Here is a 23,462-nt window from a genome sequence, read left to right on the forward strand (position 1 = left end):
CTTTAACTGTGTTAAAGCACCTTTGTTATCAAATAAATAGTTCAAGGAAGGTGACATCCAAGTGGGGCCCCCCACTGTCTATGTTCCCCGGGCACTAACAAGGATTTGTCCGGCCGGAGGTGAATTAATGCTGTGTTATCAGACGCAGCTGGGGATCATACATACATGCAGGAGCTGCCTACTTATACCAGATATGGTAAGGCCACCTGCTGCATTACCTTTATATAAACATCACTGTGCTTCTAAGAAAACAGCAGCTATGCTTTATACAACCCATTTTAAACCCCTTTAACCCCTTTTCAGTTATCCCCACATATTATTACCTTCCTAAAATCCACAAATCCACATATGCACCCCCTGGTCATCCCAGAATTTCAGTGGTAGGATCCCTCACTATCAATCTGTCAGCTTTTATTGATTCTTATCTTTAGAAATCTGTTGGTACAGATCCTTGGTACCGCGATGGGCACCAGGTTCACCCCGAGTTTTGCTAATTTATATATGAGTTTCCTCAAGGAGGAGCTTATATGGGGTGAACCTTGTTCTCAATAAGTGCTACAATGATGTTTTGTTTTCTATTTGGAATGGGGATACACATTCTGTCACAAACTTTGTTTCTTATTTGAACTCTAACAATTTGGTTTGAAATTCACAAGTACATCACATAAAACAAAATTTACCTTCCTTGATGTTGCCCTTCAAATTCAAAACAACACTATTAATACTTCAATCTTTAGAAAAAAGGTGGATTGTCATCATTATTTACACTATAAGAGTTGTCACCGCAGACTGTGGCTTAACAACATGACAATATCTGAAGATCAAAAGAAACTGTTTGACTGATAAGCAGTTTCAGAATCAAGCTAAGGATTTAACAGAGCCATTTAGAGAACAGGGCTATACTGAATATATTTAAAAAAAAATCAAAGAAGGAGATAACTATGATGAATAGAGAATTATTGTTGATCTCAAAGTGCTCCCCTAAATCTAGAACTTTTTCTGTGACCACTAATACAATATTCATCTCTAAATTAAATTCCAGTTCTAAAGAGATTGGAAATATTGTCAAAAGAAACTTCCATATTCTTAGATCAGAAGTGATGAAACGAGAATGAACAGGATTCCTTTGCAAAGTCTGTGACGTGTTTATTTCTCAGGATACAAAACACCCGACCATCAAACCACAAGATGTTGTGAGAAAGAATGGTGGTCAGGGCTTATTCTTGTTACAGCTTTATACCTTTTACCAATACAATATAAATCCATTTTATCAGAAGGGGTGCTTGCTGATTTACAAGATGAAGAACACCGGATAATATACAGTATAGAAAGAATAACAGAAATGATCTGGCACCTAGTGACTTTAGATTTCACTCTGATATAAATTTTGATAAACCACAGTTGCAAGTACAATCGGGTTGTTACCCATGTGATAGACATAAATGTATGACATGTCCACATATATTAGAGGGCTGTAACCTTTTTTCTTCATCTCTGGGTACCAAATATCAGATATCTGGAAATTTGTCTTGTTCAAATTCATAGTTTTTCTACTTAATCTCATGTCAATGTGGGGCCCAATATGTTGGCAGAAGGACTAGAACAGTCAATACCAGGTTCTTAGAACACAGATGTAATATAATAAAACAAACCTCTACACAGTGAATTTATGCCCTATCGGTAATCTAGCATTGACAAAGATTCAAGCGATCGAGATGGTAAGATTGACAGAAAGAGAGGGCGACAGGTTTACCCTCCCCTGTAAGTGGGAGGCCTATTGTATATTTGCATTAGGAACACTAGTACCTAAGGGACATAATGAAAATGTGGGGCTGAGAGGGGAATAAATGAATGAACTATGTGTTCTTCTGGAGACACCATTGCAACTTATTACAGATGTATTCAATATGTGAATGTCTGGTTATAATAATATACTAAATATAGTCGGTTATAAGTATAAGTCAATTGAATTATGTTGGAATAAATCAAATAAAACAAATTAAATAAACATATGTGTACCAAAGACCAACTATACACATATTCATGGATATGTCAAGATTTACTAATAACAAATGTGGCTTGTGTATTTATGTCCATTTATCAGGGTCAATATAGAGTGATAGACATGCACTACATCCGTTCTCATGTATGTAAATGGAGAGAAAGCATATACCGTATTTGCCGGCGTATAAGACGACTAGGCGTATAAGACGACCCCCCAACATTTCCACTCAAAATATAGAGTTTGTTATATAAGTGCACCCGGCGTATAAGACGACCCTCCCACTTGGAGGCATGTTTTTCAGGGGAAAAAAGTAGTCTTATACGCCAGCAAATACAATACATAGTGTAATACTGAAAAAAATGTATTAGCAAATATACAAGTGACAAATTACCATTTGTCGCTTGTATATTTGCTGATAAATTTTCTCTCACGGATGTATGGAGGGCATTGGAACCAGAGAATTTCTCTTCATTCACCCTAAGCCATCTAGTATAAACGGAGAAGAGGAGACGGTTTCTCCCTAATAGGGATGTATGGTATTTTGAATTATACGCACACGGTGAACTCCTCCTCCACCTATGAAAGGAACCAGATACTTTCTGATTTATTGAAAAACGGAGAAGATGATTACCCCACATCAGGGATGTTCATTTCCTATCCTGTGACTTTCTAGAAACACAGACTTTTCTGCCTACGTTGTACCTTGGTGAGTCAGTACTTGGAGCCACAAAACCTTCTGGGCTTGGCAGCGTCCGGAGCCGCATACGCACATCAGCTCACCATTTTACAGTCAGCGGCTGCTGCTGATCTCTAGAAATGCTGCTTTGTGATCAACCATCCGAACACTAGCTAAAGCCTGCGCAATCCCAGCCGTAGATCGACAATCCACGCCCATTTCAGCGGACACGCCCCTTTTCGCCGATTGGCAGACGGTACATCAAATCCCGCCTGCTGATTTGCTGTCGGGCAAACCACAAATGGGCCAGGATCATAGCTGTTTGGACGGATCGACAGCCTTGATCCGGGATTGCATACCCCTCATTTATAAACATATCCCAGATAAGAACTATTCATCAGAACGTGCCGTGCTAATTCCTATTTGGTTTTAAATATGTACTGTTTCTTATGGAATTGATGCTTTATACAACCCAACCTGAATCAGGCCTATTGACTAGCTATTATATAACTGTTGACAAGAAAACTACAGATATCTCCTCATACATTTTTTCTGCAGTCACGCCAAACCTCAAGTCAGGGCACACCAGCTCTCATGAGAACCTTTTGGCATTGGGCATCTTTTTTGCTTTTGATACTGGATATGAAAAAACATACAAAGTCCAAGTGGTTATTGTGTAAGGGCAGCATCCAGGGCCAGTGCGACGCACTACAGTGCCCCAGTGTGCCGCTCCCCTGGTCAACGGGGGGGGGGTGGGACTCGGAGCTTGATGCGGCCGCTGCCGCCGAGTCCGGGGGGATGCGGCCACCGCCAAGTCGGACCTTGGTTGGGGGGGGGGGGGATTGGTGCGCGGCGCCGCTCACCTGGCTCCAAGGGGGGGGGAGCTGCTCCCAAATGCTGCCCTCCAGTGGCCAGCGCTCCCAGGCAAATGCCTAAAGTTGCCTAGTGGTGGCGCCGGCTCTGGCAGCATTGTATCTCTCAATCCAAGTGGCAAAAACATACCCATTAGGCATGTTTAGGCAGCTGCCTAAGGTGTTTGTATCTGTGGGGGCACCACTGAGTCTGCCTATCACAAAATTAATGACGTTTATGAGGAAGACATCCTTGTTGTACATAATGCAGGTGTTGGCTATGGAGATTCTAAGATGGTGGCAGTGTGGGGTTGGGGGGCATATGGGTGAAGTTTTACTAGGCTGCTGAAAAGCCTTACACTGGCCCTGCCCCAATAAAAATAATGATAAAAAATATCTCTCTCTTTTTTTTTTATTGTAGAAATCCTTATGGTACCATTTAAAGGGTAATGTGTGAGCAGCATTATCGGATATATGATAGCAAGTTCAGGGAGCTGATTAAGAGAGGGGGACGCAGTATACTGGGCTAGAGGTGAATTTTCCACAAGGCAACCTAGGTGCCTGCCTAGGGCCCAGCAGATCCAAGGCATCCCACAAAGACATCATGACATCACATGGACCTGCTCACACTCCCAAAGTTCTTTTGATGTTCTTTGATAGGATAAAAAAATATTTGTAGAGTAAAGCAGTGTCCCGCATTTAACTGCCCCCCCCCCACCCCAATGCGGGACACTGCTGCAAGTGGGACAGCAGGATAGCCCCCAAAAGACAGCAGGAGAGTCCCCCCATATAATGGAACATGGGGACAGTTGGAAGGGATGTATTAGCGAGTGCTCACTAATTTGTCAGAGAAAGTTACAACAGCAAACATTTGGCATAGGAGGCCTTTTAAAATCCATCAGTGGCTCATTGTGCCATTTCCCCCTTTATCACTGTTTAGTAAGGGCTCATATTGCTTAGAATTAACAATATCATCAAGTGTGCATTCCGCAGCAAACATTGGCAACAAGTAATTGACCTGTCGGCTCTCGCTGAGACTCTATTGATTGCTAACAAGCCTCAGGGACTGCATGGCTGATGCTAGAACAATGTCACCATAGTGCGAGGGTGGATATCTGAAATAACACTGATACAGAGATGACTTTAGCTGCATTGTGATTATAAGTATCCTTCATTGGGAAGCACTGAAGGGCATAGCAGAGATGTCAGAGATATATAATTAGTCAAAGCTCCGTTCCATAAGAACATTTTTTGTAAGGATGCAATGCAAAATATGCAACAGCAAAATGAAAGTTTCATTTCATTATCTTTATGCAAAGTGTGGTTTATCATATTATAATTATTACTCAATGCCATTGTATAGAGGCATACCCTCCAACTCTACCTTTTTCAATGGCCTGTACCTTTTTTGGGGTCTCTAACGCCCATTGTAAAGGAAAGGGGGCGTGACCATGTCCCCTTTACCTGTTGCCACACCCCTTTCCGAGTTTGTACTGGTTTTTGTTCATCACATATTGGAGGGTATGTACTGGCAGCTAAAGATATACCCAGGGGAATAGCTTGAATGTTGTGGCCCCCTTAGCAACAATTTGGAGGTACCCATCCAAAATATACATACACGCTAGAGTGGAAGACTCTGCATATACAGGATGAGTAGATGTGTGTTTCTAAGTGAGTGCAATTTGTGCATGCAAGTGGGCCATAACTGATCTTGCAAGGCGTGCATGGAGTAAAGTGCTTATAATCTTCAATAAAAAGAGTCTGGTCCCCATCACCAGTATGCATTTACACCTGCCCTATACCAGTAATACAATATAGCTCTAAAAGCACACACACACACACACACACACACACACACACACACACACACACACACACACACACACACTCGCATTGTTAGATGGGGGGGGGGGGGAGTAAATTACTCCATTGCCTTTTGTAATATATGGAAAGCTCCCAATACTTTCAAGGCAACAATGACTGTACTCAGAGACTTTTAACTAAATTCGAAAAAACTTAGATGTTCCAGAAGTATTGACCTCTTTCCTCAGGGTGTCCCTCAAGGGAAGAGGTCAATACTGCTGAAACGTTATAACAGAGGGTAGTGGGAAAGTTGCGCAATTAATTATAGTGATGCAGCCTGCTATTCATTAAAGAGGTACACCACCTCTAAGTACAAATGGCAAACAGAATAAATGAATAGCTCTGGCGCAGGACCATAAAAATGTTTTTCAGACAAATCGGTATAATGATCTTTAATTTCAAAAGGTAAAAACAAAAAACAAAATGCAAAGATAATTTTGCAATGATGACAAGTATATCAGGACAAAAAATGCAAGGATAATTTTGCAATATGACAGGTATACTTAAATGTCAGGACCAAAGACATGCAGTGGGAGCCGGGGAATGTAAACAAAGGTACCTCACCCTAGATTGGGGTTGCGGTGGGCTATTACTTGCATCCAAGTCTGCGGCACCACCGCAGGTGGCTTGAGGTATCTGGTTTGCCAATACTGCTGAAACGCCAAAAAAAAAAGGCACTAGTATTTCAAATGAGTTCTAAGTGCCACATTGTTGTATTGTGTGTGTATATAGACAACTATCACACATTCCATCTGCTATTTATTGTGTACTGTAGTAGGGAATAATAGGGCGCACAAAAGGCAGCTATGAGTTAAAGTGTTTCAGAAAGAAGATTGTGGTGCGCTATATTGAAGCAGACACACGTGATAAAGGACAGGTCCGTATGACAGGAGAACGCATCTTTATAGGTGACCATTTACCTCTATTTGCATTCTTTCTTCAATTAGATTGGTTATGCTTCAGTTACAGTTACGCTTCAGTTACAGGTCATTACTGAGTTAATAGAATCCATCCAACTGGTCATTGAGATGGAAATGTTTTCAAATATAGCCAACCATCCACCTTTCAGCAAACAAATTGCCTCTGTCCCACTGAGACGATGACCACAATAATCTGGGCTGATAAATTGTCATAAAAAAAAATAGAGCCTCAAAACCCTTTTTTTTTTTTTGAGAATTTAAAAATAGTTTCCTTGGTTGCTCTCAAGATAAAAAGGAAGCAGTTTTCATTATAATCCCATTCATCCATGCACAGTGGAAATATAACTATTCTTAGCATTCATTTTGTTCTTCAAAACCTTTTTTTTATCAAAACCTAATGCTCCTGGTGAATTATTATTTTTGGGGGTTTGATATTAAGGGTTAGAAGCTTTATTACAAAGGTAGGTGACAACGGATTATGTTAAAATGAACACATCCTGATTGGTGTAATGTTTTGGCGCAACTGATTGGTGTAAGATTTTGGTGTGCAATTGATTTGCATATTGTACTTCTTAATATTTGTAGAAAAAAAGCTCTTTATTTCTTAAATATATCAATTAGTCTTGCAATTAATATTATTGTCATTGAACTTATTAATATTGGTTGAAAAAAGCTCTTTATTTTACTTCCTAAGGTGCCCATACACATTACAATTATTGTATACAATATCGCATCTCATCTCGGTTTTGCGATGAGATGGGATGAGATCTAGTACAAAAATTATGTGCTGCACATACTTTTTGTAGTAGATCTCATCTCATCGCAAAACCGAGATGCGATATTGTATACAATATTGTATACAATAATTGTAATGTGTATGGGCACCTTTAATATTGGTAGAAAAAATGCTCTTTATTTCTTAAATATATCAATTAGTTTTGCAATTAATATTATAGCCATACCTCCCAACTTGTGTCCGGATGAAATACGGGGTGGGGCGTATGCAAATGAGGGCGCGGCTTATGCTAATTAGCCGCAACCTCATTTTCATACGAGAATAGACGCTGTGCGCATGCGCACAGCGTCTATTCTACTAGATTGGGGGGTCTCCCAACTGCCACCCCCCGCAGCGGGACAATGCCTGCCGCGGGTGGGACGTCGGGACAGGACCCGAAAATCGGGACTGTCCCGACGGAATCGTGACAGTTGGGAGGTATGTTATAGCTGTTTTAATCTGTAGGTCCAAACAGTTGATAATCCGAAATTGCAATGTAGTAAATCTAACCACTTGTATTTCTGTTACTGTAACTATTGTTGTCTGGCTGCTGTCCAGACATCCACTTGTCGAGGATTGGTCTGGATAGTCTTCAAATTAATATATCTCTCCGGAATCCTATTAACCTCAGATGGACTGTATCTGGAAATCATTTTTTTTTTCATAAGCAATCATGTGGGCTCAGATCAACTGTGCCTCTCTGCTCAAGCTTCCTCTTCTGAGTACTGACTGTACCTTCCAGTGTGCACTGCAAACTGTTTTCTCCTGGTTGCAGTGGCGACCCGATATAGTTGTCCCCACAGTACTCCCAGCGCTTCTAAGTCACTCAAAGTCTGTAGGGACTGTTGATATTCCACTGATATGTTTTTTATTATTCTAGACATATTCAGATATTTACTGGCTAACACTGATAAAAACTGTTCTCTATGTACCAGTCTATATAATTCTTTTTGATATACTGCCAGCTCGGCATGATGGAGGGTGTGGCTGATGGGAACTGAAGTTGGGGGCGGAGCAGGGGTGTTCCTAGCGAAATAGTATCATTGCAGACATGCCCCTGCTTCACAGTGCCGAGATTACAGGCACAGTGGGGCAGGGAAATAAAGAGAGCAGTGTTCCACTATATGGCGCTAATGTGTACAAACCACCCAATGCTGCAGTACTCTTCTCGCAGCTATACCTCAAAGAAATAGCCTAACATTTCTAGGTAGGGGGGTGTGGGGGGGGGGGGGGGGGGGGTGAGTAGAGGTTTGTGCGCAAAGGGTTTAAGGGATGGGGATAAATATCAATGGTGTATGGGGATATAGGATATGAACAATACTTCCCTTCTATGGGTATCTTCACCCTCGGCGGGTCACCAAAATGTTAAAACTTGAAAGAGATATGAAAAATATGATGCTGTAATACGTTCAAAAACACAAATTTATTGTAAAAAACACAATCAGATAAAAATAATTACCCATAAAATAGCATCAATAAAAAGTTGTAATTCCAATAAAAATAAAGATGGGGACTTTTACCAGAACGGTGAGAAGGAAAGGCTCGTCAGATTGTACTTTCGCAGGTTCGTATCTCCTGATGATGCGACTGCCCGGGCCTCAATATAAACACCACAGTGGTTCAGTCTACAAATAACACTGGTTAGAATCCCTCCTGCATCTGCAACATGTTTCGGATCCTGCCTGGATCCTTTATCAAGCAGTGTCAGGACACCCCCCGGACTGGACACTACAAGCTCTGGAATGCAGAATAAGATGTCCGGTCCGGCACTCCGGAAACTTGTCTGGGTCTGGTTTTTACCCATACCCGAATGGGCCCATAACACCCCTGGCTGTTCCAATGCTCCTTTTCTGTTATAGAAATTGATTCCGACAGCTCAGAATCCTGTACAGAGGAGCAGCGACCTCTGCTATCAGCCCGCATGTCCTCAGCTTGTTCCCAGTGTGGGCGGTTCATGTACTCATCTCATATTCACAGGCTCAGCCGAGTGCTGATTGCTGTGATTTTGGATGTCACTCACTCAGCTGGTGTCTGGCTCTCTTGTATTCAACAGTTTCCATTCGCAGTTAAATGTTACATAAATAAGGGATAATGATAGACTTTCACTGCAGCACAAAATGGTAAGTGGGTTGATGAAAAATCGAACACCGAGCAATTTTCATAGCAAAAGTAAGGATCAGTTGTCACACACACAAAACTGTAACCATATAGACAGTAATATCCTAGAACATCTGTACGACATGATGAGACATAAGCGATGTAATACAGTATACTGTACTGTATGTACTCTTATCTGCAATAGGTCTGGTAAGTCCTTCTGCTGCCATTTCTTGTACATTAGAAAAACTTGTGTATACAATCATTTACAGCACCACCCTGCTCAATGATTATGGAAATTAGAAGTCACCTCAGATTGCACAGAACTCGCCAGTGACTTCGCATCAGAGGCGTAATGCCCAGTACACACCAAGACGATGGTGCTCGGGAGCAGGGTCGTCACAGGAACATATGACCCGCTCACGAGCTGATGGCGCCGCCGACCCGCCGTGAAAATGCCCCTAATGTGATCGCGATCCAATCACGACCCCCACCCACTACAGTGGTCGTTTCTGAGATCCTACCTGCAGCAGGTAGGATCTCAGAAAAGACCGACCCGCGGGGGCCGCGCATCGGATCGTAATTGCATCAAAAGGGGAGCGAAATGGCCCAAAATACGGCCGATTTACATACAATCGGTCAAAATTGTATCTAAATTGGCTCGTTTTGGGCCATATCGTCCTGGTGTGTACCCCATATAACTCTGGTTGGCAATGGAGTCATCTGCCGCTGGGCTCCTGCTCCCAAGAGGGCACCTCTCTTCCGAGTTTGAATCAGTTAATTGAAAGCTATGAATATCATTTCTGTGGCTGACTTCCCCTCCTAGCAAGACCGTGGCCCTTATTCTGGTTGGTGCGGATATTCCCGCATTCTTACGGAGCGGTCCGCACGCCACGGTGTTTTGCCGCATGCGGCCATCGTCCGTAGAAACGCCCACGGGTCCTCCGCATTCGGACGGACTCACTCTTTAAGAACAGGGCGTGTTTACGGACGACATACAAACCATGCGTGTGCGGGGGAAACACTCCGATTCTGCACGGTATTACAGAGTATTACAGAGTATGCTCGGAAATACCGCATCCGAACGGGAGCCAAGCGGTGCTACCGCCCGTAAGCGGAGTATTTACGCCAAACAACCCACTATGAAGTATCTTCTGCAATACATCACATGACCCACTTATTATACATGTCTAATACACATGTGTATTGATAGTATTAATATTCAGTCATGTCCATTGTTAGCAGTTTTTAAGTGTGGGACAAGTACAGCATATGTGGGGGATTACTAAGGTTTCCTTGAAGCAGCAATGGTTTCAATTAAAGCACTGACAAGCGGCCTATTAGTGAGTAATGAGTAAAGGAGTAGATTCTATTGGGTTCAGGTGTTAATGGTTGTAGTCATTAGGCGTACGTTCGCCTACCGCATGAACGAGTGGTGTCCGCAAAGCAATAGTACACTTGTGGACACCGCACATTTCTGCCCTTTTTGATCGCGTGCATTCGGAGTGGTTTCCGAATGTACGCCCCCCAACATAAGTGTACTCCCCCGTGTCCGCCCATGTTTCCGCCCCGTTTTGCCCACTTTGAAACTACGCCCATGTGTCATTCCGCATGACGCCCATAATACGCCCCTATTTCCCGACTGATAGCGGTGAACAGTTTTGTACGGGATTTGGCCGAACTGGTACCGAGTCAAGGCGTGGCACATGCGCGTAGCGTTCTCCACGCATGCGCAGACGCCGTAAAGACGCGATCCGTAAGTACGCGGTAAAGTCCGCGTCAATCAGAATAAGGGCCCATATACTGTATGTCACACTCTCTTTATTCTATACATAGTTTTTGCCAAGTCTCACACTCTGTATTCGAACCCATGACCTGTTCCATTGTAACTGAAGCAGATACCTTACATACATACATGCATACATACATACATACACACTTGTATGCATATATTTATATAACGTGGTGTGTTTGTGTTTTTGAAGGGGCACCAATATTTATCTTGCCTCCGGGCATTTGGGACGAACTTACGCCACTGCTTATCATTACCACATAATTGACAGTAGGGAGTGCATTACCACCAAATGAAAGCATACAGTAGTAGTTGATACAGTTTAATAAGCACTGAAACTATACAGTAATGGGCCCTACACACATGTAGCGTCTCCCTGAACATTCTGATCCCTTAGAATGCTCAGCAAGATCGCTCAGCACACAGCGCTGCATAGCAATGTGCCAGCGCTGTGTGCTGAGCAATCTGTCCAGGCCAGTGTTCTCTGGTGAGAATTAATAACCAGTGTGCCAGCTATTAATCTCCGGGGCGATAGCGGCGCGCAGGACCGAGCATTACTATCGCAATGCCCCTACACATACAGCGATGTAGGGACAATTTCTGAGTGATGTAGTAAAAAATCAGAAAATGGCCTGACATCGCTATGTGTTTAGGGGCCAGATGCACTAGGATTCAAAAGTGATAAAATTGAGAGTGATAAACAGCCAATCAGCTGCTACCTGCCATGTCACAGATTGTGTTTGAAAAATGTCAGGTAGGAGCTGATTGGCTGGCTGTTTATCACTCTCCATGTTGTCACTTTTGAAGTTTAGTGCATCTGGCCCTCGGCCCCATAAGTCTAACTCTAATTATATCTCTCCTGCTTGGGAACTGCTAAGATTTCAATAGATTGGCAGCTTGTTCAGTGTCAGGGTAGAAATAGCCCCAGCACTGTAGGGGAGGTAAAGGTTTAGGTGCAGCATTTAGGAACACCGGGGGACAACGCGGCTGGGCGCTGCTTCCGTCTGAAGCACCTGTGGTTGTCCAGCAATGGGGGACGCCACCGGGTGACGAGTGGCAGAGGTCTTTTCCCCTGCTCGGCGGTTGCTGGGCAACAAGCGGGACGCAGGCCAGCGAGCTGTTATTCCGTGTTGTTTGTACCATTGTGTGGTGTCCTTTTAGGTGTGGTGTTATTATCTTGTCTTTGCGACTCGGTCGCCGGTCGTTTTGCGACTAGGTTGCTGGCGCTTTTAGTGGCATTAGTTATATTCAGCAAGCTGCCGTTCAGTTTTAGTTCTACTGTTCTGGGAAGGGAGTAAGACAGGTAGAGATAATAAAATAAATTCAAAAATGAAAATAAAATAGGACAAAAATAAATAAAAGCAAAAAATAATAAAATAAAAATAGAAGCATTTTGTTTACAGCCCTTTAGTGTGGAGTGTACCAGTGCTGTGCAGTCCTGTGGTCAGTTGGAGACTTTCTTTGCAGGCGGTCAGCGTTGATCCGCAGCGGACCTCGATGACGTCACCTGCCGGTGTCTTGTGGTTTGCCGTGCTTGTCTGGTCCCAGTCAGCAGTGTGCGAATGAAGGGGTACTTTTTCTGGCTGGAGCTCACACCCCATTAAACATGGTTTGCATCGCCAGATGCTTTTTCAGGGATGATTTTTTTGTAAAAAGTTTTCAGTTGAAATAGGGTAAACTTTATTGATAAAAACAGAAGTGGTCAGGATAGGAAGTGCCTTCTTTTGGCAGTAACCTAAAGGTTCCTTCAAAATCTTTCACATATGCTTTTTTGTATAAAAAAGGTAAAACATAAAAATAATAAAAATACAAATAATAAAAAAATAAAAATGACAAAATTAATTAGAAAAAAATAAAAATACATTTATTTTTATTTATATTTCTAATTAATTTTGTTATTTTTATTTATTTTTTCTTAATTTTCTTATTTTTATATTTTACCTTTTTATACAAAAACAAAAACATAAAGCTAAAAAGAAGCATATGTGAAGGATTTTGAAGGAACCATGAGGTTATTAGTGGGTTACATGCTCTTTTGCCAGGGGTTTTATGCTTGCTGCCAGGGGTTATATGTAAATTGCTCGGGGGAGGGGGGGGGATTACATGCTTGTTGACAGGGAGATTACATGCTCGTTGCCAGGGAAATTTCATGCTCGGTGCCAGGCAGGGCCGGCGCCACCACTAGGGAGCTTTAGGTATTTGCCTAGGGTGCCGGCCACTGGAGGGCGGTAGTGAGCCGCCAAGGAGACCAAGAAGTCAGAAGAAAGCTGGCAAGCTGCAGCAGCTGCCAAGTACGGGACACCCAGCCAATTCAACGAAGCAGGGAGCAGGTGAGTACACCCCCGCCCCCCCACGCCTGACTGGAGCCTACCCGTGGATAGAGCACGGTAGTCAGTGCCCAGCACCCGCTACCCTCCCCCCGTGCTGGACAGTAGCAATCCGCTGCCCGGCGCCCGCTGCCCTCCCCCCCGTGCTGGACAGCAGCAATCCGCTGCCCCTCCCCCTGGAGCGCGGTAATCAGTGCTTGGCGCCCAATGCCCTCCCCCCCTCCGTGCTGGACAGCAGCAAACCACTGCCTCCCCTGGAACGCGGTAGTCAGCGCCTGGCGCCCGCTGCCCTCCCCCCCTCCTGGACAGAATTAATCCACTAAGGTGGGCGGCCGGCGGGCTGCTCGCCCGGGGTGCTGACAGGGCTTGCACCGGCCCTGGTACCAGGGGAGATTACATGCTCATTGCCAAGAGGTTTAAATGCTCTTTGCCAGGGGCTGCAGGTGCACAGCACACCCTGCTCCCAAAACCAGCACGGCACTCCCCCCCTGCCTGTAAGTCTCAGGCTCGTGTCCTCAGGCAGGTGCAGAAGAGGAGGAGGAGGAGAGTGGGCCAGCAGTGCAACCTCTCTCCTCCTCAGCTCCTGGAGCTAGTGCTCCACCAGAGACTCCCTCCCTACGCCCCTGGATGTAGCAGTACATGTCCACGTATCTAGATGCCACCTTCACAATGTCCCTGAAATGCTTTTTAAAAAGTAGGCAATGATGTAACATTTTTATACGTATTATATTATGCATTTCTGAATCATACACACTACCAATGTTCATAGTGTCTTTGCAGACAGATACTGTATTAATTGGAGAATGGTAGCCTCATTGGCTTGAAAAGGGATGCATTTGGCACAGTATGTATTAACCCCCACTGGCTTTCCTGTGTCCTGTAAGGGATGTGATCAGCACCGGGTGTGGTAAAGGGTTCCGACAGTCGGGATCCCGACAGTCATTAGCCCGACGTCAGATCCCGACAGCATGGCGGCACCCATCAGCACCATGGGCAGTGCATGTGACAGAACCAGGCTGAGCTTCATGAGTACAGATCAGGCATGCTGTATGCGGTCACGCTGACTCACACACGCACAACTGAAAGCTTTGCTCTTTCTTTGCAGCATTGCACATAGGCTTCTTATAATGCTAATAGGCTGCTCTCACCGAAACCACTTCAACAATCTACTGACCGCTCAACCAAATCCCATATTTATTTCTGAATGCCCCATTAAGTTATCTTCAGCACCACTAAAGGATATTGGATTTCAATAAGTATACAAAACCAAATTGAAATATGCCTTGACAAATTAGCAGCATAGGGAATCACCATGACACCCACCAGAGTTCTGCATCAGCTGCAGGTAGAGTGTGGAGCTATTTCCAGAATAGTGAAGTGTCGCTGTGTCATTGCACTGTAATATAAATATAAATACTGATACTCTGGAACTACTGAAGGGGTCAAAGGTTATACTGTACCAACACACATGCTATACTGGAATTTATTTTTTTGTTTACATACAGCCATTTGCCCATTATGTACAGTATCACACAGGAACACTAGTACTAGGTATTTTAATCAAGAACCCAGGGGCAAATGTATTACGTTCAGCGAAGTGATAAAGTGGCTGATACTATGACTACACCAGTTTTAAGGTGCATACACACTGGGCATTTTTGGGATATGGTCAGTTGGTCGACCTAACGATAGTCTACAGTCATTAGGTCGACACCGTTGGGTCGACATAGTGCAAGGTTGACAGGGGTCTAGGTCGACATGGCTCAAGGTCAACACATGCGTTGTCGACATGTGTTAGGTCAACAGACAACAGGTTGACATGGGGTTTTTCACTGTTTTATGAGCCGACATGTGTCGACAGGTGGTATTTCATGCCCTACCATCCACTAGGGCGTGGTGGGAGAATAAAATAGTGTGCCAAACCCGAAGCATTGCGAGATCAGCTGTGCACTTAAACCAGTGTCCATGCTGACTGTGTCGACATTCGGGTAAAAAAAAACCTGTGAAAAACCCTATGTCAACCTTTTGACTGTCGACCTAACCCATGTTGACTTAATGCATGTGTCGACCTAGTCCCATGTCGACCTAGACACCTGTTGACCTTGAGTCATGTTGACCAAGACACCTGTTGACCTTGAGTCATGTCGACCTAGACCCCTGCAGTATGTCGACCCAACAGTGTTGGCCTAATGACTGTCGACCATCATAAGGTTGACCCAATGATCCCAACCCGCATTTTTATTGCCCAGCGTGTATGCACAGCAATGATGGGGAAAATCACTGGGCTGAAAATCACTCAATGTATACACACTGGCATACGGTCGTATTGTCGACCACACTAGGTCGACAGTCGTTAGGTCGACACCGTTGGGTCGACAGGGGGGAAGGTCGACATGGGTTTAGGTCGACATATGCGTTAGGTCGACATGGGTTAGGTCGACAGGTCGTTAGGCTGACATGGGTTTTTTCACTGTTTTTGAGCCGACATGTGCCAACAGGTGGTATTTCATGCCCTACCATCCACTAGGGCGTGGTGTGAGAATAAAATAGTGTGCCGAGCGCAGCGAGGCACCGTGCCCGAAGCATCGGGAGCGATGCGAGGGGCTGCGGTTCACTTCCAACTGTGTCTATGGCGACGGTGTCGACATTCGGGTAAAAAACAGTGAAAAAACCCATGTCGACCTAACGACCTGTCAACCTAACCCATGTCGACCTAGCGCATATGTCGACCTAAACCCATGTCGACCTTGTAATGAGCGGGTCCCACTCATTATAAAACGCACGCTCAGTGCTGCAAGGGTCGCTTGTCAGTTCAGCCAGTGGCGCCCACCACAGACCCCACTGGCGCCGCTCCCCCAAGCAGCCGCCGGGTCTGCCACATATGTAGCTACGCCACTGACACACTAAGTGATTTTTGCCCATCCAAGCAATTTTTGCAAGGGTGGATGGCTTTCTATAACAGGATGCTATGGTCTCTGCTTTATAATCCGACCTTACAAAGGGTAAACCTCTGGATAGAATCTCAATTTCAGTGTCATTGGGTGTATAACTGGACAGATTAAATATCATGGTTTCCCTCTGCCCCTTGATTCTGAGGTTTTTGATCTAGAACGGACCCTTCCGCTTCCTTGCTGATTCTGGTATGGTATTCTGGAATGGGTTATGCTGTCCTTGGAAAAAACCTGCCACTGAGATTGATCTGAATCATTAGCTGACGTATGGGTGTCAATTTCTGAAATCCTTTTTTTCAACCCTCCCTGGTCACCAAAGGTATGCCTGTGCCGTGGGAATGGGACTCCAAATATGGGACTTATGACAGCGTCACTTTTAAGAACACATCCAACGCGTTTCACTTGTTTGGACTTCGTCACCACCTGACGAAGTCCACACAAGTGACAAAACACGTTGGGCGTGTTCTTCCAGTGACGCTGTCTGTGTGTGGAGCCGGGAGTCTGACCGATGGGACGCTAGGAGCGTCTCTAGTGACTGTCTGTGGTAGCCAGAGGCAGGATGAATGGGGGATGTGGCTGCTCTCCGCCCACTTTCACTGTGTTGCCTCTCTGCTCCTGTGCACAGGCAGTCGAGTGTATGGCACTGCAGTATAGAGCTGGGCTGACGCTGCTGACACTGGAAGCTGTCAGAAAGTAGCCACATCCATAGGATGTATCTATAGGAGTTGTATAAAGCGCATGGTGAGTGATGTGTCAGAGGGCGGGGCCACTGGCTGTGCTCCTTCCTATAGGCTCCTACCGTTTAAAGCCACAACCCCGGAGTAAGACTTGAGCAGTAGCACTCGCATTATATACACTGGAGTGATATATGTATGCATACATTAAATTGCCTATTTGAACGAGACTGGACTCTGTTAAAAGGTAGGTAGATTTTTGGTGGAGGTTACTGCGCTTATCCCTCTGTATGTGGGGCAGCTTAACTGAGTGGTCCGTGCTCAAATTTTAGGTATAAATGAATAGTAATTTGTTAAGCGCTCTCCTAGGTTGTGTATTTTGTCAGAATAAGTGACAGAATGCTGGTGTTCTGAGTAATATGTTTAGTAATGGTAATCAACCTTGGTTTTATGCTAGTGAGAGTAAAGTGACGAGATGTTTGTGTTCTGAATAAAGTTTTATTTGCGAACAATATATACAGGTAATGTACAAAACAGTAAATGAGCAAATAGTGGGGGTGTCTGAGATGAGTCCCGTGGGGGATATGAGGGTGCCAGCAGGCCCCTTTACCATAAGCCTGGGAGGATTATGTCTCATTCAGTATGCGCTGAGGCAGTGGCCTGTATTGAGCCCTTTGGGGTATCAGGGGTCAGCAGAACCCTTTATACCATAAGCCCTTAGGCTTATGTCTCAAATGAGGCCGCTGTGTGAGTGGGAATGAGGGGTTGGGGATGGGAATGGGGGGTTAAATGTCCCGTGGGCGGGTGGGGTTAAGTCCAGGTGCACTTTCTGCTGCAGGAAAAAGTCAATGGAGGTGCTGGGTGGCGGCGCCCCGCTCCCAGATTTCTTACCCCCTCACAGTCTTAGTGCAGAGTGTGTGCAGCGGATAGGTGCTGGACGTCCCCGTCTCGCGTCGCAAGGCAGCGGTGAGAGGCGTTCACCCGTCTGCCTGTGTGTCTGTTACGCCGCTCCGTTGATAGTGGATGCGGCTTCCACTGCTCCTGACCCGGACGCTAACTTCCGGGTTAGCGGGGTGACGTCACCGGGGGGAGCTGTGCGCTCGACTCCGGGCGGACGGAGGAGACTTTGATGCTGCAGGATATGATGTGAAGTTTGTTTGTGCGGGTCCAACGCGTTTCAGCCACTGTGGCTGAAACGCGTTGGACCCGCACAAACAAACTTCACATCATATCCTGCAGCATCAAAGTCTCCTCCGTCCGCCCGGAGTCGAGCGCACAGCTCCCCCCGGTGACGTCACCCCGCTAACCCGGAAGTTAGCGTCCGGGTCAGGAGCAGTGGAAGCCGCATCCACTATCAACGGAGCGGCGTAACAGACACACAGGCAGACGGGTGAACGCCTCTCACCGCTGCCTTGCGACGCGAGACGGGGACGTCCAGCACCTATCCGCTGCACACACTCTGCACTAAGACTGTGAGGGGGTAAGAAATCTGGGAGCGGGGCGCCGCCACCCAGCACCTCCATTGACTTTTTCCTGCAGCAGAAAGTGCACCTGGACTTAACCCCACCCGCCCACGGGACATTTAACCCCCCATTCCCATCCCCAACCCCTCATTCCCACTCACACAGCGGCCTCATTTGAGACATAAGCCTAAGGGCTTATGGTATAAAGGGTTCTGCTGACCCCTGATACCCCAAAGGGCTCAATACAGGCCACTGCCTCAGCGCATACTGAATGAGACATAATCCTCCCAGGTTTATGGTAAAGGGGCCTGCTGGCACCCTCATATCCCCCACGGGACTCATCTCAGACACCCCCACTATTTGCTCATTTACTGTTTTGTACATTACCTGTATATATTGTTCGCAAATAAAACTTTATTCAGAACACAAACATCTCGTCACTTTACTCTCACTAGCATAAAACCAAGGTTGATTACCATTACTAAACATATTACTCAGAACACCAGCATTCTGTCACTTATTCTGACAAAATACACAACCTAGGAGAGCGCTTAACAAATTTCTGTTAAAAGGTAAATACCCCTCCAGGATGGAGGGAATGGACTATCCCAGCCAAACTGTTCTTTTTGCATTTTGTTAAATAAAGTTGCAGGACAGAGAAAGAAACCAGGAAGTTGCTGAGCTCATGAGGAGAGCAGAGAACCGTGGGGAGCTATTGGAACAGCAGGTTATACTGGGATCTCATGTAAGTTTGTGTAAATGGACACTTTAAGAAGCTGGGCAAACAGAATTCATCTTCAAGTGACCCTCTCCCAAATCTAACCAGCCACACCAAGAGAGACTGTCATGTTGATAGACTGTATTGAATAAATCCAGAATTTCTCAGTGGCAGGGGATGGAAGTATCGTTGGCCCATGTTGTTACAGCTTATAGAAGAGGCAGCTGAGTTAACCAATATCCTACTGCAGTGGTTTGCTTTTAATCTCGTAAAGTTGGATCCTCTTGAACAAAAGACTGCTTCAGGAAAGACATTATCTCACTACGTATGACCATAACCCAGAGGATTACAAATATTCAGTACAAGTTTATAGTCCAAAGCAGGAACTGACCCTATGGGATCTCTGTGATAGACTCTAGACTTTTAAGGGGTGATTGAACTTTCCTTTCCAAGGATTCTATAAGGACTAATGGTTTGTACACATGGTCGACATGCCGTGCGATGCGAGTCCCGATGCGATCTGATCGCATCGGGACTCGCTTAGCACGGCATGAAGGAGAGAAGAGGACATTAGCGATGCAATAATAATTATCTGTGTTGTTTTGATTTATGTGAATATGATGCCCAAGGTTATATTCAATTGAGAGTACCTCCTTGACAGTGGTGCAGTTAACAGTAGCAAGAAGTGAACGGCATTGATTATTTGTTTAACCCGTGTTTTGGAGAAAAGGGGACGTAGCGATCCCTGTGATCGTAGTTAGATAGCGGATGTGGTACATTATTCAACTGTCATTGTGTATTAATTACTGATATTTAAACAATTGGTTGTTTAGCATGGTGGAAATAAAGTGTTAACCCTTTTGAGCAATATCCAATTTCCCGCCTTCAATTCTTCCCCAAGAAGAAGAAGCAGCACCCTCCAAGTGGCAACACCGGTAAGAGAGCACAACTAACGTACACCTGTGGTTATCACACAGGTACATGGGAGCTACACAACAGTGTGTGGGGCAGCGGGATAATTGGTCCAAAATCGGGAGCTTTGGCAAGCCTGACACAACAGCGTCGCAGAGTAGGGAGGGTGCCTACACAGCCTGGCGCCTCCCTGCTTTGCAGGCTTTGCTGAGTGGGTAGCGCCGGCCCTGAACCTGGCAACTACTGACACATCATAGCTAAAATGAACATGTGTTTTTTCTTGGGTTAAAGCTCAACTGCCAAGTACCTTATGGCTTTTAAAGGTGAGACAATCCCAAACACAGCACCTGAATTAGTATTAACAGGGCAGCTGTCGCAGGTTTCAGGTAAATGAGCTTATCTAGGGTGGATGAGAAAGCTATGATCACAGTAATATATATATATATTTTATTTTCTTGTTTAGGTATAAAGATTGGGTGGGTGGGTCACAGTGTGTAAAAGTTTTGTAATACAAAATACAGTACTGCAGTCAGGGCCGGTACTATGGGTTGTTCGGCGCCCACCTGCGAACTATAAATTTCTGCACCCCCATACTAAACAAAGTGAAAGCGTGTGCCGAAAAAAAAGGGGGTATAATGCCAGTAGTAGTGCCTTATACACATAATGTCCCCAGAAGCATTAGTGCCGTAACTAGACATTTTGGTGCTCTGTACCAGAAAATGAATTGGTGCCACCCTAACCCCACACTAAAAGTAGGAACAGTGCAGGCCAAAGGCGCACAGCAAAAATTAGGGTGTGGCTTCATGGGGAGGGTCTTGGCCACATAATATTACCAATTCACATTATACCATAGAGTAGTGTCTGTTACTCACATTACACCAAACAGTAGTGCCACTTTTACACATTGGGCCTTATTGTAGTTCACTCTTTCTGACAAAATCCTTCTTAGATGGACAAAACCATGTGCACTGCAGGTGGGGCAGATGTAACTTGTGCAGAGAGAATTGGATTTGGGTGGGGTTTTACTTCAAATTGAGATCTATATTGCAGTGTAAAAATAAAGCAGACATTATTTACCCTGCACAGAAACAAAATAACTCACCCAAATCTAATTTTCTTTGCACATTTTACATCTGCCCCCCTGCAGTGCACATGGTTTTGACCTTCTAAGAAGGATTATGTCAGAAAGAGTGAACTAGAATAAGGCCAACTATGCCAGGTAGAGCATTTTAGACACACTGCGCCAGGATTACGCATACCCTAATGCCCTTTACACATTATAACACACACACACACACACACACCCTAAAGTCCATTCCATATTATGCCAATCATTGTAATGTCTATTACATGTTATGCCACACACCGTAATGCCTATTACATATTATGCCACATATGTGTGGCTGACATTTAGTCCTACGCTTCTCTACTTTCAAGCACTCAAATGCCTCAAGCAAGACTGAACAAGATTATGTTATTTATCCATGATAAAAATAAATGTAAAGGATTTCTGATTCTATATTTCTTGCAAGGTTGGAAATACAACAGGAATGACTTTGGAATGGAAGCTAGTGAGTATATGGAGGTTGGTGGTTCATTGGTTACCTTAAGCACCTCAATAACTAAAGCCCAGTACACACTACAGGATATAATGAGCAATAGTGCCCATTTTGGCTAAAATAAAATATGTCCCAATGTGTACGCCACCAATGACGCACGCTTCTGTTTTCTGTGCAAATACAGATGAGGGAGTGCATCTTTAACGTGGGCCATGCTGCAGAATGCAGTATAGCCCACCCACTACACCCTCTCCACCCGGATTCGGCAAGAGTGTATGCTCTTTTGGTTCATCTAATTATCATAATTAAAGCCTTATTACACCGAAAAGATAACTTATGCCTCCCCCTACAATGTGCTTCGTCCCAGATCTCTCACCGTAGAGTGTGAGCTGAATTAACTCCTAATATGCCAGCAATATATTAACTTTTTTCTTTAAATACAGTTTAAGCATATTTTAACACTATAAATCTGTATAATAAATACTGAAAAAGGTTACACTACCGAATCTTAATTATTAATAGGACATATGTTTGTGCATAAGGTTACACGGTTATGGTGTGCATCATAGACGGTCTCATCATAGACAGTCATATGGTCGACCAATAATGGTCAACAGTCACAAGGTCGACAGGTAAAAGGCAGACATGGTTATATGGTCGACATGAAAAAGGTTGACATGGTCAAAAGGTCGACAGGTAAAATGTCGACATGTGGCAAAGCTGTCTACAGGGGTGTTTGACTAGAGGAGGAGGCATGTTTGCAGCCTCCTCCAGCCGGGCCCCCTCCTCTATGCTGGGAGTGCAGTAGGGTATAAGCAGTAGAGCACTCAGACCCTACTGCGCATGCACATATCGCTGGAAAAATGGCGTGTCGGACATTTTTACAACAATTTCCAGCGCTAGAACAGGGTTGCCGACTTTTTAAATCTCCTCTCAGGGAGAAGCCCGGAGAGGAGACTTTCAACAGGATCTGTGGCTGGCTTTCAACTGGTTTCAAACTGCCACACCTCAAGACTTCATTTCACCTGGTTTTAAACTGCCACAGAACCTGTGTAATTAATATGTGTCCCGGATTAAAGGGATTAGTTGGTCACCCTAAGCACCATCATAATGAGCAGATTCCCAACAGGCTGGATAAGTGTACTTACCCTGTCCTCCTAGCCCCCCAACTGATGCCTAGCCCAGGCAGAGACTGGAGGGGTATAGGGTTAGGCAGTGGCGTAACTATAGTGGGTGCAGGGGGTGCACTTGCTATGGGGCCCGGCGGCTGGGAGGGCCCGCGGCCCCAGCAAGCTACCCCCTGCACCATTCAGATGTTTTTTTCTTTCTTTACGGCGGGCAGGGTTTCCGTGTCAGCGCAGTATAGATGCCGGGCTGCCAGTAGATGGAGGTTTGGTCCAGGTGGCCTGCGCGAGGGGGAGGGTCCGCGTTTGCTGATGCCGGGCAGTGACGTGTGTAGGGGGGCAGGTCCAGGAAACGCTGTGGCCTGTGCTGGGTGGCGGGTCAAGGAGATGCTGATGCCGGGCTGCGGCCTGTACAGGGGGCTGGTCTGGGTGCCGCTTATGCCGTGCAGCGCAGCGGCCAGCAGATTGGTAAGGGGGGCCATGGCGCTGATGTCGGGCACCGGCTGGTAAGGGGGCCATGTGACCGCTGATGCACGGGCAGGTGGGGGTGGACAGCGGAAGCAGAGTATGCTACAGTCAGGGGGGGACCAGTTGAGATGACCATGGCACAGTCACTGAAGTGGTAACTCAATCCTAGTCTGCCAGCCTAGCACGACCAGGGACAGCCTAACAGCCAATACGTTTCAGTGGAACAGCTGCAGGCAGTCTGGGGTTAGTAAATGTTTTATTGCTATTTAATTACCCCACTTGTATGT

Source organism: Crinia signifera, chromosome 7, assembly GCF_055691185.1.
Source record: "Crinia signifera chromosome 7, ASM5569118v1, whole genome shotgun sequence".
Classification (NCBI taxonomy): Eukaryota; Metazoa; Chordata; class Amphibia; order Anura; family Myobatrachidae; genus Crinia; species Crinia signifera.